Source organism: Oncorhynchus nerka, linkage group LG1 (assembly GCF_034236695.1).
Source record: "Oncorhynchus nerka isolate Pitt River linkage group LG1, Oner_Uvic_2.0, whole genome shotgun sequence".
NCBI classification, from domain to species: domain Eukaryota; kingdom Metazoa; phylum Chordata; class Actinopteri; order Salmoniformes; family Salmonidae; genus Oncorhynchus; species Oncorhynchus nerka.
The window spans coordinates 50425986-50445984 of NC_088396.1; positions in this window are offsets into that span (position 1 = coordinate 50425986).

The following is a 19999-nucleotide window of genomic DNA, read 5'->3' on the forward strand; positions in this document are numbered from 1 at the left end:
ACCTACAGCTGATCCACAGCCCCCTATACCACCCTGTTACCTACAGCTGATCCACAGCCCCTATACCACCCTGATATCTACAGCTGATCCACAGCCCCCTATACCACCCTGTTACCTACAGCTGATCCACAGCCCCCTATACCACCCTGTTACCTACAGCTGATCCACAGCCCCTATACCACCCTGATATCTACAGCTGATCCACAGCCCCCTATACCACCCTGTTACTACAGCTGATCCACAGCCCTGTTACCTACAGCTGATCCACAGCCCCCTATACCACCCTGTTACCTACAGCTGATCCACAGCCCCCCTGTTACCTACAGCTGATCCACAGCCCCCTATACCACCCTGTTACCTACAGCTGATCCACAGCCCCCTATACCACCCTGTTACCTACAGCTGATCCACAGCCCCCTATACCACCCTGTTACCTACAGCTGATCCACAGCCCCTATACCACCCTGTTACCTACAGCTGATCCACAGCCCCCTATACCACCCTGTTACCTACAGCTGATCCACAGCCCCTATACCACCCTGTTACCTACAGCTGATCCACAGCCCCCTATACCACCCTGTTATCTACAGCTGATCCACAGCCCCTATACCACCCTGCTATCTACAGCTGATCCACAGCCCCCTGATCCACAGCCCCCTATACCACCCTGTTACCTACAGCTGATCCACAGCCCCTATACCACCCTGTTACCTACAGCTGATCCACAGCCCCCTATACCACCCTGTTACCTACAGCTGATCCACAGCCCCCTATACCACCCTGCTACCTACAGCTGATCCACAGCCCCCTATACCACCCTGTTACCTACAGCTGATCCACAGCCCCTATACCACCCTGTTACCTACAGCTGATCCACAGCCCCTATACCACCCTGCTATCTACAGCTGATCCACAGCCCCCCTATACCACCCTGTTACCTACAGCTGATCCACAGCCCCCTATACCACCCTGTTACCTACAGCTGATCCACAGCCCCCTATACCACCCTGTTACCTACAGCTGATCCACAGCCCCCTATACCACCCTGTTACCTACAGCTGATCCACAGCCCCTATACCACCCTGTTACCTACAGCTGATCCACAGCCCCCTATACCACCCTGTTACCTACAGCTGATCCACAGCCCCTATACCACCCTGTTACCTACAGCTGATCCACAGCCCCTATACCACCCTGTACCACCCTGTTACTACAGCTGATCCACAGCCCCTATACCACCCTGTTACCTACAGCTGATCCACAGCCCCTATACCACCCTGTTACCTACAGCTGATCCACAGCCCCCTATACCACCCTGTTACCTACAGCTGATCCACAGCCCCTATACCACCCTGTTACCTACAGCTGATCCACAGCCCCTATACCACCCTGTTACCTACAGCTGATCCACAGCCCCTATACCACCCTGTTACCTACAGCTGATCCACAGCCCCTATACCACCCTGTTACCTACAGCTGATCCACAGCCCCCTATACCACCCTGTTACCTACAGCTGATCCACAGCCCCTATACCACCCTGTTACCTACAGCTGATCCACAGCCCCTATACCACCCTGTTACCTACAGCTGATCCACAGCCCCCTATACCACCCTGTTACCTACAGCTGATCCACAGCCCCTATACCACCCTGTTACCTACAGCTGATCCACAGCCCCCTATACCACCCTGTTACCTACAGCTGATCCACAGCCCCCTATACCACCCTGTTACCTACAGCTGATCCACAGCCCCTATACCACCCTGTTACCTACAGCTGATCCACAGCCCCAGCCCCTATACCACCCTGTTACCTACAGCTGATCCACAGCCCCCTATACCACCCTGCTATCTACAGCTGATCCACAGCCCCTATACCACCCTGTTACCTACAGCTGATCCACAGCCCCCTATACCACCCTGTTACCTACAGCTGATCCACAGCCCCTATACCACCCTGTTACCTACAGCTGATCCACAGCCCCCTATACCACCCTGTTACCTACAGCTGATCCACAGCCCCTATACCACCCTGTTACCTACAGCTGATCCACAGCCCCTATACCACCCTATACCACCCCCTTACCTACAGCTGATCCACAGCCCCATAGCCACCCTGTTACCTACAGCTGATCCACAGCCCCCCTGTTACCTACAGCTGATCCACAGCCCCCTATACCACCCTGTTACCTACAGCTGATCCACAGCCCCCTATACCACCCTGTTACCTACAGCTGATCCACAGCCCCCTATACCACCCTGTTACCTACAGCTGATCCACAGCCCCCTATACCACCCTGTTACCTACAGCTGATCCACAGCCCCCTATACCACCCTGTTACCTACAGCTGATCCACAGCCCCTATACCACCCTGCCCTACAGCTGATCCACAGCCCCTATACCACCCTGTTACCTACAGCTGATCCACAGCCCCTATACCACCCTGTTACCTACAGCTGATCCACAGCCCCTATACCACCCTGTTACCTACAGCTGATCCACAGCCCCCTATACCACCCTGTTACCTACAGCTGATCCACAGCCCCTATACCACCCTGTTACCTACAGCTGATCCACAGCCCCTGTACCACCCTGTTACCTACAGCTGATCCACAGCCCCCTATACCACCCTGTTACCTACAGCTGATCCACAGCCCCTATACCACCCTGTTACTTACAGCTGATCCACAGCTCCCTATACCACCCTGTTACCTACAGCTGATCCACAGCCCCCTATACCACCCTGCTATCTACAGCTGATCCACAGCCCCCTATACCACCCTGTTACCTACAGCTGATCCACAGCCCCCTATACCACCCTGCTATCTACAGCTGATCCACAGCCCCCCTGTTACCTACAGCTGATCCACAGCCCCCTATACCACCCTGCTATCCTACAGCTGATCCACAGCCCCTATACCACCCTGTTACCTACAGCTGATCCACAGCCCCTATACCACCCTGTTACCTACAGCTGATCCACAGCCCCTATACCACCCTGTTACCTACAGCTGATCCACAGCCCCCTATACCACCCTGTTACCTACAGCTGATCCACAGCCCCTATACCACCCTGTTACCTACAGCTGATCCACAGCCCCTATACCACCCTGTTACCTACAGCTGATCCACAGCCCCCTATACCACCCTGTTACCTACAGCTGATCCACAGCCCCTATACCACCCTGTTACCTACAGCTGATCCACAGCCCCCTATACCACCCTGTTACCTACAGCTGATCCACAGCCCCTATACCACCCTGTTACCTACAGCTGATCCACAGCCCCCTATACCACCCTGTTACCTACAGCTGATCCACAGCCCCTATACCACCCTGTTACCTACAGCTGATCCACAGCCCCTATACCACCCTGCTACCTACAGCTGATCCACAGCCCCTATACCACCCTGTTACCTACAGCTGATCCACAGCCCCCTATACCACCCTGTTACCTACAGCTGATCCACAGCCCCCTATACCACCCTGTTACCTACAGCTGATCCACAGCCCCCTATACCACCCTGTTACCTCCACAGCTGATCCACAGCCCCTGTTATACCACCCTGTTACCTACAGCTGATCCACAGCCCCTATACCACCCTGTTACCTACAGCTGATCCACAGCCCCTATACCACCCTGTTACCTACAGCTGATCCAGCCCCCCTATACCACCCTGTTACCTACAGCTGATCCACAGCCCCTATACCACCCTGTTACCTACAGCTGATCCACAGCCCCTATACCACCCTGTTACCTACAGCTGATCCACAGCCCCCTGTACCACAGCTGATCCACAGCCCCTATACCACCCTGTTACCTACAGCTGATCCACAGCCCCTATACCACCCTGTTACCTACAGCTGATCCACAGCCCCCTGTTACCTGTTACAGCTGATCCACAGCCCCTATACCACCCTGTTATCCTACAGCTGATCCACAGCCCCTATACCACCCTGTTACCTACAGCTGATCCACAGCCCCCCTATACCACCCTGTTACCTACAGCTGATCCACAGCCCCTATACCACCTGCTATCTACAGCTGATCCACAGCCCCCTATACCACCCTGTTACCTACAGCTGATCCACAGCCCCCTATACCACCCTGTTACCTACAGCTGATCCACAGCCCCCTATACCACCCTGTTACCTACAGCTGATCCACAGCCCCTATACCACCCTGTTACCTACAGCTGATCCACAGCCCCTATACCACCCTGTTACCTACAGCTGATCCACAGCCCCCTATACCACCCTGTTACCTACAGCTGATCCACAGCCCCCTATACCACCCTGTTACCTACAGCTGATCCACAGCCCCTATACCACCCTGTTACCTACAGCTGATCCACAGCCCCTATACCACCCTGTTACCTACAGCTGATCCACAGCCCCTGTTACTACAGCTGATCCACAGCCCCCTATACCACCCTGTTATCTAGCTGATCCACAGCCCCTATACCACCCTGTTACCTACAGCTGATCCACAGCCCCTATACCACCCTGTTACCTACAGCTGATCCACAGCCCCTATACCACCCTGTTACCTACAGCTGATCCACAGCCCCCTATACCACCCTGTTACCTACAGCTGATCCACAGCCCCCTATACCACCCTGCTATCTACAGCTGATCCACAGCCCCCTATACCACCCTGTTACCTACAGCTGATCCACAGCCCCCTATACCACCCTGTTACCTACAGCTGATCCACAGCCCCTATACCACCCTGTTACCTACAGCTGATCCACAGCCCCTATACCACCCTGTTACCTACAGCTGATCCACAGCCCCTATACCACCCTGTTACCTACAGCTGATCCACAGCCCCTATACCACCCTGTTACCACCTGTTACAGCTGATCCACAGCCCCTATACCACCCTGTTACCTACAGCTGATCCACAGCCCCTATACCACCCTGTTACCTACAGCTGATCCACAGCCCCCTATACCACCCTGTTACCTACAGCTGATCCACAGCCCCTATACCACCCTGTTACCTACAGCTGATCCACAGCCCCCTATACCACCCTGCTGTTACCTACAGCTGATCCACAGCCCCCTATACCACCCTGTTACCTACAGCTGATCCACAGCCCCCTATACCACCCTGTTACCTACAGCTGATCCACAGCCCCATATACCACCCTGTTACCTACAGCTGATCCACAGCCCCCTATACCACCCTGTTACCTACAGCTGATCCACAGCCCCCTATACCACCCTGCTATCTACAGCTGATCCACAGCCCCCTATACCACCCTGTTACCTACAGCTGATCCACAGCTCCCTATACCACCCTGTTACCTACAGCTGATCCACAGCCCCCTATACCACCCTGTTACCAGCTGATCCACAGCCCCCTATACCACCCTGTTACTGATCCACAGCCCCTATACCACCCTGTTACCTACAGCTGATCCACAGCCCCTATACCACCCTGTTACCTACAGCTGATCCACAGCCCCCTATACCACCCTGTTACCTACAGCTGATCCACAGCCCCCTATACCACCCTGTTACCTACAGCTGATCCACAGCCCCTATACCACCCTGTTACCTACAGCTGATCCACAGCCCCCCACCCTGTTACCTACAGCTGATCCACAGCCCCTATACCACCCTGTTACCTACAGCTGATCCACAGCCCCTATACCACCCTGTTACCTACAGCTGATCCACAGCCCCTATACCACCCTGTTACCTACAGCTGATCCACAGCCCCCTATACCACCCTGTTACCTACAGCTGATACAGATCCACAGCCCCTATACCACCCTGTTACCTACAGCTGATCCACAGCCCCTATACCACCCTGCTATCTACAGCTGATCCACAGCCCCTATACCACCCTGTTACCTACAGCTGATCCACAGCCCTACAGCTGATCCACAGCCCCCTACCCCCTGTTACCTACAGCTGATCCACAGCCCCTATACCACCCTGTTATACAGCTGATCCACAGCCCCCTATACCACCCTGTTACCTACAGCTGATCCACAGCCCCCTATACCACCCTGTTACCTACAGCTGATCCACAGCCCCTATACCACCCTGTTACCTACAGCTGATCCACAGCCCCTATACCACCCTGCTACCTACAGCTGATCCACAGCCCCCTATACCACAGCTGATCCTGGTCCACAGCCCCTGATCCACAGCCCCAGCTGATCCACACCCCCTGTTACCTACAGCTGATCCACAGCCCCTATACCACCCTGTTACCTACAGCTGATCCACAGCCCCTATACCACCCTGTTACCTACAGCTGATCCACAGCCCCCTATACCACCCTGTTACCTACAGCTGATCCACAGCCCCCTATACCACCCTGTTACCTACAGCTGATCCACAGCCCCTATACCACCCTGTTACCTACAGCTGATCCACAGCCCCTATACCACCCTGTTACCTACAGCTGATCCACAGCCCCTATACCACCCTGCTATCTACAGCTGATCCACAGCCCCATATACCACCCTGTTACCTACAGCTGATCCACAGCCCCCTATACCACCCTGTTACCTACAGCTGATCCACAGCCCCTATACCACCCTGTTACCTACAGCTGATCCACAGCCCCTATACCACCCTGCTACCTACAGCTGATCCACAGCCCCATATACCACCCTGTTACCTACAGCTGATCCACAGCCCCTATACCACCCTGTTACCTACAGCTGATCCACAGCCCCTATACCACCCTGTTACCTACAGCTGATCCACAGCCCCCTATACCACCCTGTTACCTACAGCTGATCCACAGCCTCCTATACCACCCTGTTACCTACAGCTGATCCAGAGCCCCCTATACCACCCTGCTATCTACAGCTGATCCACAGCCCCATATACCACCCTGTTACCTACAGCTGATCCACAGCCTCCTATACCACCCTGTTACCTACAGCTGATCCAGAGCCCCCTATACCACCCTGCTATCTACAGCTGATCCACAGCCCCATATACCACCCTGTTACCTACAGCTGATCCACAGCCCCCTATACCACCCTGTTACCTACAGCTGATCCACAGCCCCCCTGTTACCTACAGCTGATCCACAGCCCCCTATACCACCCTGTTACCTACAGCTGATCCACAGCCCCCTATACCACCCTGCTATCTACAGCTGATCCACAGCCCCCTATACCACCCTGTTACCTACAGCTGATCCACAGCCCCTATACCACCCTGTTACCTACAGCTGATCCACAGCCCCCTATACCACCCTGTTACCTACAGCTGATCCACAGCCCCCCTGTTACCTACAGCTGATCCACAGCTCCACCCTGTTACCCTATACCACCCTGTTACCTACAGCTGATCCACAGCCCCTATACCACCCTGTTACCTACAGCTGATCCACAGCCCCCCTGTTACCTACAGCTGATCCACAGCCCCCTATACCACCCTGCTATCTACAGCTGATCCACAGCCCCCTATACCACCCTGTTACCTACAGCTGATCCACAGCCCCCTATACCACCCTGCTATCTACAGCTGATCCACAGCCCCCTATACCACCCTGTTACCTACAGCTGATCCACAGCCACCTATACCACCCTGCTATCTATAGCTGATCCACAGCCCCCTATACCACCCTGTTACCTACAGCTGATCCACAGCTCCCTATACCACCCTGTTACCTACAGCTGGTCCACAGCCCCCTATACCACCCTGTTACCTACAGCTGATCCACAGCCCCCTATACCACCCTGTTACCTACAGCTGATCCACAGCCCCCTATACCACCCTGTTACTTACAGCTGATCCACAGCTCCCTATACCATGCAGCCTAAGCCAAGTTCTGAGAGCAGCTCTGAGTCTGACGTAACCCTGCTCGCATCACCCGTCCCCAGCAGCAGCTGACAGTCAGGCCCGTTTCCCTCGACAACAGCTGCTATGAGGCAATGATGTCCACCAGCACAATTACAATACGGCCGTGTGAGACGCCCCATAATGGGCGACTTGTGTTGTGCACAGCGTTGGATGCCGTCCTCTTGTTGTTGTTTTTCAGGCTACGGGGTTCCAGCCCGTATACGAGGGTCTTTAACCCCTCCCTAGACTGGCGTTCAACAAAAGGATGATGTGTTAATAAACACATAACAATAAAAAACACGCCGCAGGGATGTAGGTCATGGGAAGATGGAGGGCAGGGTTTGGTTGTGGACGTTGTTGTTGGGGACGTGGGATCTGGCATAGAATCCACGTAAAGATAATGGATTAAAGATGCTAAACTAAAACCAGGTCAGTTTTCAAAAAAGACAGAGAAGTAGCGAGGCTTTACGGTATTAAGAAACCTTTTTAGGGGTCAAGGCTCTGTTTTAGCTACTCGTGTATCACCTTGGGTAACATGTGACTGCTTGGATTGCTAACAAACAAGCTAAAATAAGTGGGTATGTTGAAAGAAGGTGAGACTTTGAAGGAGACGGATTTGACATAGAACTGAGCCAAATAAGTAGATCAGTGGGTACACATGTGGAAATAGATTGGATGAAGTTTCTCTCATTTGTCAGTCTCCTAGGTGATGTTATAACCTGTGCATCTCTCTCATTGTATCATCCTTTCCTCCCTGCACCTGTTGGTATAGCAACAAAGTGACTCCTCCCTCTCCTCCCTGCACCTGTGCTATAGCAACAAAGTGACTCCTCCCACTCCTCTCGCCCTCCTCCCTCCCTCCTCATTTTAAGAGTTACAGTGGGTACTCACCCTTCCTCCCTCCTGAATTTCAGAGTTACAGTACTCACCCACCCCTCCTCTCCCCCCTCCCCCTAAAGCCCATCCCCTTGAGCTTTGCCCATCCTCATTAGCTGCTATTCACTCCATGTTTGTTAATTGTGTCCTGCTTTCCCACCACCTGCCCCTCTCCCCTCTCCCTCCCTCTATGTCTCCTGTCTTTTCCCTTTCTCCTCCTCCCTTTAGCAGTGCTCATCTGTGCTCTTTAACAGACCCTAATTGTCATCATAAGGCTGCGCTCCCTGTCACAACTGGAGAACAGACCGTGGACCGACAGGGTACAGGCTGGCTCGCAGGCTCCCGGGGGCCACAGATCCTGCCTGACTTCTCCTGGGACCCCACGGCTGGGGACACAGGGAGGAAACAAGGCTCAGCTAGTGTAGCTAACTGGGAATTTCACCTGACTGGTGGGAGAGAGAGGGTGGAGAGAGAGAGAGAGAGAGAGAGGGTGGAGAGAGAGAGAGAAAGAGAAAGTGGGGAGAGAGAGAGAGAGAGAGAAAGAGAGAGAGAGAGACAGAGAAAGAGAGAGACAGAGAGAGAGATGCCTTTGATGCCCTAATGGCTTATCCCTGTGCAGAGGTTATTACATTACAGTAACCCATGGATATTAAAAATAACACTGCACATACCTCTACGGTAGGTACACCTATAGTTCATCTCTTGGCAGTAGTACTGTAGACTACTTTAGCACTGACCTCAACCCAGAATCTCTTAGAGCGTTCACAGTCAGTCCACTGACACCCCTATCAGATCACAGCAAATCACACTCTACTTGAACAGAGCTATGCTCAATCATGAGACATCAAAGCCAAAGGAGCTGAATAATATTAAGAAATGCTATAGATGGAGGGAAGATAGTGTGGGAATCTACTATTAGGTAACAACAAATTCAATCCCTTCTAGACAATTTCCTGGACAAAATGTTTCATTGTAATAGTGAAGGTGTAAACATGGCAGTAGAAAACCTAAACAGTATATTTGACTTCTCAGCTTCCCTATCAAATATTTTTTTGTTCAAGCAGACAACGTAAAATAACTAACAACAATGACAAATGGTCTGATGACAAATGCAAAAGCCTAAGAAAGAAATTGAGAAACCTATCCAAACAAAAACATAGAGACCCAGAAAACCTGAGTCTACGCCTTCACTTTGGTGAATCACTAAAACAATACAGAAATACACTACAGAAAAAGAAGGAACAGCACGTCAGAAATCAGCTCAATGTAATTGAAGAATCCATAGAATCAAACCATTTCTGGGAAAATTGGAAAATTCTAAACAACAACATGAAGCGTTATCTATCCAAAATGGAGATGTATAACCCTCATCCCAAACAACACGAAGCGTTACCTATCCAAAATGGAGATGTATAACCCACATCCCAAATTGAGTCAATAAGAAATCTGAAATCAACCAACTATGAGAAGAGTTTGCCTTAGTTTTGGTTTGTTTGTTTGTCATATAGGGTGTGCAGGGTGAATACGTGGTCTGTCGTATGGTAATTTGGTAAAAAAAAAATTGGACATTTGCTCAGTACATTGTTTTCACTTAGGAAATGTGCGAGTCTGCTGTTAATGATAATGCAGAGGATTTTCCCAAGGTTGCTATTGACGCATATCCCATGTAGTTATTTGGGTCAAATTTGTCTCCACTTTTGTGGATTCGGGTGATCAGTCTTAGTTTCCAAATATTGGATAAGATGCCAGAGCTGTTAAATAATTTTAGAATAGCCAATTGGAATTTGTGGTCTGGATATTGTATCATTTAATTTTGGATAGCATAAACCCTGCAGGCCTTTTTGGGTTGGAGGGTTGGGATTTTGTCCTGTAGTTCATTCGATGTAATTTGATAATCCAGTGGGTTCTGGTAGTCTTTAATAGTTGATTCTAAGATTTGTATTTAATCATGTAGACTACCAGTCAAAAGTTTTCGAACGCCTACTCATTCAAAGGTTTTTCTTTATTTTTACTATTTTCTATGCTGTAGAACAATAGTGAAGACATCAAAACGATGAAATATCACATATGGAATCATGTAGTAACTAAGAAAGTGTACCAAAATGTACACAAACAACAAGTGTGCGGTTAAAATTGGCAAAAAACACACATTTCTTTCCACAGGCCCGGGGGGTGAGACAGGGATCCAGCTTAAGCCTCACCCTCTTCAACAAATATATCAATGAATTGGTAGCGGGCACTAGAACAGTCTGCAGCACCCGTCCTCACCCTACTAGAATCTGAAGTTTAATGTCTGCTTGCTGATGATATGGTGCTTCTGTCCCCAACCAAGGAGGGCCTACAACAGCACCTAGATCATCTGCACAGATTCTGCCACACCTGGGCCCTGACAGTAAATCTCAGTATGACAAAAAATACAAATTCCATCTGGACACTGCTGCCCTAGAGCACACAAAAACTATACATACCTCGGCCTTAACATCAGCGCCACAGGTAACTTCCACAAAGCTGTGAAACAATCTGAGAGACAAGGCAAGAAGAGCCTTCTATGACATCAAAAATAACATAAAATTTGACATACCAATAAGGATCCGGCTAAAAAATATTTGAATCATTTAAAGGACCCATTGCTCTTTATGGTTGTGAGGTCTGGGGTCCGCTCACCAACCATGAATTCACAAAATGGAACAACCACCAATTTGAGACTATGCATGTAGACTTCAGCAAAAATGTCCTCTGTGTACAATTGAAAATACAAAACAATGCATGCAGAGCACAATTAGGCCGATACCCACTAATTATCAAAATCCAGAAAAGAGACGCTAAATTGTACAACCACCTAATAGGAAGTGATTCCCAAACCTTGAATAACAAAGCCATCACCTACAGGGAAAGAAACCTGGAGAAGAGTCCCACACGAGCACACCCCACAGAGCCCCAGGACAGCAGCACAATTAGACCCAATCAAATCATGAGGAAACAAACATAGAATTACTTGACACATTAGAAAGAATTTACAAAAAAAACTGAGGAAACTAGAATGCCATTATGTGGCCCTAAACAGAGAGTACACAGTGGCAGAATACCTGACCACTGTGACTCACCCAAAATTAAGGGAATTCTTTGACTATGTCCAGACACAGTGAGCATAGCCTTGCTATTGAGAAAGGCCGCCGTTGGCAGACCTGGCTCTCATGTCTATTTGGTGAAATACCACAGTGTGCAATCACAGCAGCAAGATGTGTGACCTGTTGCCACAAGAAAAGGGCAACCAGCATTGTAAATTCAACTTATATTTATTATTATTTATTTAGCCTTTTCTACTTTAACTATTTGCACATCATTACAACACATGTATTTGAAATGTCTTTCTTCTTTTGAATCTCTTTTGAGTGTAATGTTTTCTGTACATTTTTCATTGTTTATTTCACTTTTGCTTATTATCTATTGCACTTGCTTGACAATGTAAACATATTTCCCATGCCAATAAAGCCCTTAAATTGACATTTTCAGAGATAGACAGATAGATATTGTAGCTAGCTAACAAGGGCAGCCTGGACTTTGGGTTTGGTATGGTAGTGTGCCTATTACCACATAACAGGGCTGGGTTGGGTTGTAGCAAACAGAGAGAAGAGACTGCCTGTGTCGCACTGCCACTTGGGTAATGCTAGTTCTGAATAGCAGATAGGGACTTCAGGGACAACAACAGATTACTGAGAATAGACCTTCCTCAGAGTCAGGAGTAGGTGTAGGATGATGCAAGTACGAAAGTATAGTATCACACACAAGCACACAAATGCTCACACACACACGCACACACACACACACACACGCACGCACGCACACACGAACACGCACGCACGCACACACACACACACACACACACACACGCACACAAATGCTCACACACACGCACACAAATGCTCACACACACATACACACACACACACACACACTAATTTTGGAAAATGCACACAATAAGGCTGAACATGATAAAATACAAAGCAATATAGACAACTAGATGGCAGACAGATGTAGTGGAATATGATCCAATAAAGGAGAAAAGGGGCTGAGTGAACTGATCAGCTGAGTGAACTGATCAGCTGAGTGAACTATTCAGCTGAGTGAACTGATCAGCTGAGTGAACTATTCAGCTGAGTGAACTGATCAGCTGAGTGAACTGATCAGCAGAGTGAACTGATTCGCTGAGTGAACTGATCAGCAGAGTGAACTGATCAGATGAGTGAACTGATCAGCAGAGTGAACTGATCAGCAGAGTGAACTGATCAGCTGAGTGAACTGATCCGCTGAGTGAACTGATCCGCTGAGGGAACTGATCCGCTGAGTGAAATGATCAGCTGAGTGAACTGATCAGCAGAGTGAACTGATCAGATGAGTGAACTGATCAGCTGAGTGAACTGATCAGCAGAGTGAACTGATCAGCTGAGGGAACTGATCCGCTGAGGGAACTGATCCGCTGAGTGAACTGATTAGCTGAGTGAACTGATCCGCAGAGTGAACTGGTCAGCTGAGTGAACTGATCAGCTGAGTGAACTGATCAGCTGAGTGAACTGATCAGCTGAGTGAACTGATCAGGAGAGTGAACTGATCAGCTGAGTGAACTGATCAGCTGAGTGAACGGATCCGCTGAGTGAACTGATCTGCTGAGTGAACTGATTCGCTGAGTGAACTGATTAGCTGAGTGAACTGATCCGCAGAGTGAACTGGTCAGCTGAGTGAACTGATCCGCTGAGTGAACTGGTCAGCTGAGTGAACTGATCAGCTGAGTGAAATGATCAACAGAGTGAACTGATCAGCTGAGTGAACTGATCAGCAGAGTGAACTGATTCAGCTGAGTGAACTATTCAGCTGAGTGAACTGATCAGCTGAGTGAACTGATCAGCTGAGTGAACTGATCAGCTGAGTGAACTGATCAGCTGAGTGAACTGATCAGCTGAGTGAACTGATCTGCTGAGTGAACTGATTCGCTGAGTGAACTGATTCGCTGAGTGAACTGATTAGCTGAGTGAACTGATCAGCTGAGTGAACTGGTCAGCTGAGTGAACTGATCAGCAGAGTGAACTGATCAGCAGAGTGAACTGATCAGCTGAGTGAACTGATCAGCTGAGTGAACTGATCAGCTGAGTGAACTGATCAGCTGAGTGAACTGATCAGCTGAGTGAACGGATCCGCTGAGTGAACTGATCAACAGAGTGAACTGATCAGCAGAGTGAACTGATTCACTGAGGGAATTGATCAGCAGAGTGAACTGATCAACAGAGTGAACTGATCAGCTGAGTGAACTGATCAGCTGAGTGAACTATTCAGCTGAGTGAACTATTCAGCTGAGTGAACTGATCAGCTGAGTGAACTATTCAGGAGAGTGAACTGATCAGCTGAGTGAACTGATCAGCTGAGTGAACTATTCAGCTGAGTGAACTGATCAGCTGAGTGAACTGATCAGCTGAGTGAACTGATCAGCTGAGTGAACTGATCAGCTGAGTGAACTGATCAGCAGAGTGAACTGATCAGCTGAGTGAACTGATTCAGCTGAGTGAACTGATCAGCTGAGTGAACTGATCAGCTGAGTGAACTATTCAGCTGAGTGAACTGATCAGCTGAGTGAACTGATCAGCAGAGTGAACTGATTCACTGAGGGAACTGATCAGCAGAGTGAACTGATCAGCTGAGTGAACTGATCAGCTGAGTGAACTGATCAGCTGAGTGAACTGATCCGCTGAGGGAACTGATCCGCTGAGTGAACTGATCAGCTGAGTGAACTGATCAGCTGAGTGAACTGATCAGCTGAGTGAACTGATCAGCTGAGTGAACTGATTAGCTGAGTGAACTGATCAGCTGAGTGAACTATTCAGCTAGTGAACTGATTCAGCTGAGTGAACTGATCAGCTGAGTGAACTGATTCAGCTGAGAGTGAACTGATCAGCTGAGTGAACTGATTTAGCAGAGTGAACTGATCAGCTGAGTGAACTGATCAGCTGAGTGAACTGATCAGCTGAGTGAACTGATTCAGCTGAGTGAACTGATCAGCTGAGTGAACTGATCAGAACTGAGTGAACTGATCAACTGATCAGCAGTGAACTATTCAGCTGAGTGAACTGAACTGATCAGCTGAGTGAACTGATCAGCTGAGTGAACTGGATCAGCTGAGTGAACTGATCAGCTGAGTGAACTGATCTGCTGAGTGAACTGATTGATCAGCTGAGTGAACTGATCAGCTGAGTGAACTGATCAGCTGAGTGAACTGATTAGCTGAGTGAACTGATCAGCTGAGTGAACTGATCAGCTGAGTGAACTGATCCTGAGTGAACTGATCCGAAACTGGTCAGCTGAGTGAACTGATCAGCTGAGTGAACTGATCAGCTGAGTGAACTGATCAGCTGAGTGAACTATTCAGCTGAGTGAACTATCAGCTGAGTGAACTGATCAGCTGAGTGAACTGATCAGCTGAGTGAACTGATCAGCTGAGAACTGATCTGCTGAACTGATTCAGCTGAGTGAACTATTCAGCTGAGTGAACTGATTCGCTGAGTGAACTGATTAGCTGAGTGAACTGATCAGCTGAGTGAACTGATCAGCTGAGTGAACTGATCAGCTGAGTGAACTGATCAGCTGAGTGAACTGATCAGCTGAGTGAACTGATCAGCTGAGTGAACTGATCAGCTGAGTGAACTGATCAGCTGAGTGAACTGAGTGAACTGATCAGCTGAGTGAACTGATCAGCTGAGTGAACTGATCAGCTGAGTGAACTGATCAGCTGAGTGAACTGATCAGCTGAGTGAACTGATCAGCTGAGTGAACTGATCAGCTGAGGAACTGATCAGCTGAGTGAACTGATCAGCTGAGTGAACTGATCCGCTGAGTGAACTGATCAGCTGAGTGAACTGATCAGCTGAGTGAACTGATCAGCTGAGTGAACTGATCAGCTGAGTGAACTGATCAGCTGAGTGAACTGATTCGCTGAGTGAACTGATTAGCTGAGTGAACTGATCAGCTGAGTGAACTGATCAGCTGAGTGAACTGATCAGCTGAGTGAACTGATCAGCTGAGTGAACTGATCAGCAGAGTGAACTGATCAGCTGAGTGAACTGATTTAGCTGAGTGAACTGAGTGAACTGATCAGCTGAGTGAACTGATCAGCTGAGTGAACTGATCAGCTGAGTGAACTATTCAGCTGAGTGAACTGATCAGCTGAGTGAACTGATCAGCTGAGTGAACTGATCAGCTGAGTGAACTGATCAGCTGAGTGAACTATTCAGCTGAGTGAACTAATCAGCAGAGTGAACTGATCAGCTGAGTGAACTGATCAGCTGAGTGAACTGATCCGCTGAGTGAACTGATCTGCTGAGTGAACTGATTCAGCTGAGTGAACTGATCAGCTGAGTGAACTGATTCAGCTGAGTGAACTGATTAGCTGAGTGAACTGATCAGCTGAGTGAACTGATTAGCTGAGTGAACTGATCCGCAGAGTGAACTGGTCAGCTGAGTGAACTGATCAGCTGAGTGAACTGATCAGCTGAGTGAAAGTATCAGCTGAGTGAACTGATTCAGCTGAGTGAACTGATCAGCTGAACTGATTCAGCTGAACTGATCAGCTGAGTGAACTGATCAGCTGAGTGAACTGATCTGATCGCTGAGTGAACTGATCAGCTGAGTGAACTGATCAGCTGAGTGAACTGATTCGCTGAGTGAACTGATTCGCTGAGTGAACTGATTAGCTGAGTGAACTGATCAGCTGAGTGAACTGATCAGCTGAGTGAACTGATCAGCTGAGTGAACTGATCAGCTGAGTGAACTGATCAGCTGAGTGAACTGATCAGCTGAGTGAACTGATCAGCTGAGTGAACTGATCTGATCAGCTGAGTGAACTGATTCAGCTGAGTGAACTGATCAGCTGAGTGAACTGATCAGCTGAGTGAACTGAGCTGAGTGAACTGATCAGCTGAGTGAACTGATCAGCTGAGTGAACTGATCCGCTGAGTGAACTGATCAGCTGAGTGAACTGATCAGCTGAGTGAACTGATCAGCTGAGTGAACTGATCAGCTGAGTGAACTGATCAGCTGAGTGAACTGATCAGCTGAGTGAACTGATCTGATCAGCTGAGTGAACTGATCAGCTGAGTGAACTGATCAGCTGAGTGAACTGATCATGATCAGCTGAGTGAACTATTCAGCTGAGTGAACTGATCAGCTGAGTGAACTGATCAGCTGAGTGAACTGATCAGCTGAGTGAACTGATCAGCTGCTGAGTGAACTGATCAGCTGAGTGAACTGATCAGCTGAGTGAACTGATCAGCTGAGTGAACTGATCAGCTGAGTGAACTGATCAGCTGAGTGAACTGATCAGCTGAGTGAACTGATCAGCTGAGTGAACTGAACTGAGTCAGCTGAGTGAACTGATCAGCTGAGTGAACTGATCAGCTGAGTGAACTGATCAGCTGAGTGAACTGATTCAGTGAACTGATCAGCTGAGTGAACTGATCAGCAGAGTGAACTGATCAGCAGAGTGAACTGATCAGCTGAGTGAACTGATCAGCTGAGTGAACTGATTCAGCTGAGTGAACTGATCAGCTGAGTGAACTGATCAGCTGAGTGAACTATTCAGCTGAGTGAACTGATCAGCTGAGTGAACTGATCAGCTGAGTGAACTGATCAGCTGAGTGAACTGATCAGCTGAGTGAACTGATCAGCTGAGTGAACTGATTCAGCTGAGTGAACTGATCAGCTGAGTGAACTGATCAGCTGAGTGAACTGATCAGAGTGAACTGATCAGCTGAGTGAACTGATCAGCTGAGTGAACTGATCAGCTGAGTGAACTGATTCAGCTGAGTGAACTGATCAGCTGAGTGAACTGATCAGCTGAGTGAACTGATCAGCAGAGTGAACTGATTCAGCTGAGTGATCACTGATCAGCTGAGTGAACTGATCAGCTGAGTGAACTGATCAGCTGAGTGAACTGATCAGCTGAGGAACTGATCTGAGTGAACTGATCAGCTGAGTGAACTGATCAGCTGAGTGAACTGATCCGCTGAGTGAACTGATCAGCTGAGTGAACTGATTCAGCTGAGTGAACTGATCAGCTGAGTGAACTGATCAGCAGAGTGAACTATTCAGCTGAGTGAACTATTCAGCTGAGTGAACTGATCAGCTGAGTGAACTGATCAGCTGAGTGAACTATTCAGCAGAGTGAACTGATCAGCTGAGTGAACTATTCAGCAGAGTGAACTGATCAGCTGAGTGAACTGATCAGCTGAGTGAACTGATCAGCTGAGTGAACTGATCAGCTGAGTGAACTGATCAGCTGAGTGAACTGATCAGCTGAGTGAACTGATCAGCTGAGTGAACTGATATCAGCTGAGTGAACTGATTGAACAGCTGAGTGAACTGATCAGCTGAGTGAACTGATCAGCTGAGTGAACTGATCAGCTGAGTGAACTGATCAGCTGAGTGAACTGATCAGCTGAGTGAACTGATCAGCTGAGCTGAGTGAAATGATCAGCTGAGTGAACTGATTCAGCTGAGTGAACTGATCAGCTGAGTGAACTGATCAGCTGAGTGAACTGATCAGCTGAGTGAACTGATTGAGCTGAGTGAACTGATCAGCTGAGAGTGAACTGATCAGAGTGAACTGAGCTGAGTGAACTGATCAGCTGAGTGAACTGATGATCAGAGTGAACTGATCAGCTGAGTGAACTAATCAGCAGAGTGAACTGATCAGCTGAGTGAACTGATCAGCTGAGTGAACGGATCCGCTGAGTGAACTGATCTGCTGAGTGAAATGATTCGCTGAGTGAACTGATTCGCTGAGTGAACTGATTCACTGAGTGAACTGATTAGCCGAGTGAACTGATCAGCTGAGTGAACTGATTAGCTGAGTGAACTGATCCGCAGAGTGAACTGGTTATCAGCTGAGTGAACTGATCAGCTGAGTGAACTGATCAGCTGAGTGAACTGATCAGCCTAGTGAACTGATCAGCTGAGTGAACTGATCAGCTGAGTGAACTATTCAGCAGAGTGAACTGATCAGCTGAGTGAACTGATCAGCTGAGTGAACTGATCAGCTGAGTGAACTGATCAGCTGAGTGAACTGATCAGCTGAGTGAACTGATTCGCTGAGTGAACTGATTAGCTGAGTGAACTGATCAGCTCAGCTGAGTGAACTGATCAGCTGAGTGAACTGATCAGCTGAGTGAACTGATCAGCTGAGTGAACTGATCAGCTGAGTGAACTGATCAGCTGAGTGAACTGATCAGCAGAGTGAACTGATCAGCTGAGTGAACTGATCAGCTGAGTGAACTGATCAGCTGAGTGAACTGATCAGCTGAGTGAACTGATCAGCTGAGTGAACTGATCAGCTGAGTGAACTGATCAGCAGAGTGAACTGATCAGCTGAGTGAACTGATCAGCTGAGTGAACTGATCAGCTGAGTGAACTGATCAGCTGAGTGAACTGATCAGCTGAGTGAACTGATCTGCTGCTGAGTGAACTGATTCAGCTGAGTGAACTGATCAGCTGAGTGAACTGATCAGCTGATCAGCTGAGTGAACTGATCAGCTGAGTGAACTGATTCAGCTGAGTGAACTGATTCAGCTGAGTGAACTGATCAGCTGAGTGAACTGATTCAGCTGAGTGAACTGAGAGTGAACTGATCAGCTGAGTGAACTGATCAGCTGAGTGAACTATTCAGCTGAGTGAACTGATCAGCTGAGTGAACTGATCAGCTGAGTGAACTATTCAGCTGAGTGAACTGATCAGCTGAGTGAACTGATCAGCTGAGTGAACTGATCAGCTGAGTGAACTGATCAGCTGAGAGTGAACTGATCAGAACTGATTCAGCTGAGTGAACTGATCAGCTGAGTGAACTGATCAGCTGAGTGAACTGATCAGCTGAGTGAACTGATCAGCTGAGTGAACTGATCCAGCTGAGAGAACTGATCAGCTGAGTGAACTGATGATTCAGCTGAGTGAACTGATCAGCTGAGTGAACTGATGAGTGAACTGATCAGCTGAGTGAACTGATCAGCTGAACTGATTAGCTGAAACTGATCAGCTGAGTGAACTGATCAGCTGAGTGAACTGATCAGCTGAGTGAACTGATCAGCTGAGTGAACTGAGTGAACTGATCAGCTGAGTGAACTGATTAGCTGAGTGAACTGATCAGCTGAGTGAACTGATCAGCTGAGTGAACTGATCAGCTGAGTGAACTGATCAGCTGAGTGAACTGATCAGCTGAGTGAACTGATTCAGCTGAGTGAACTGATCAGCTGAGTGAACTGATCAGCTGAG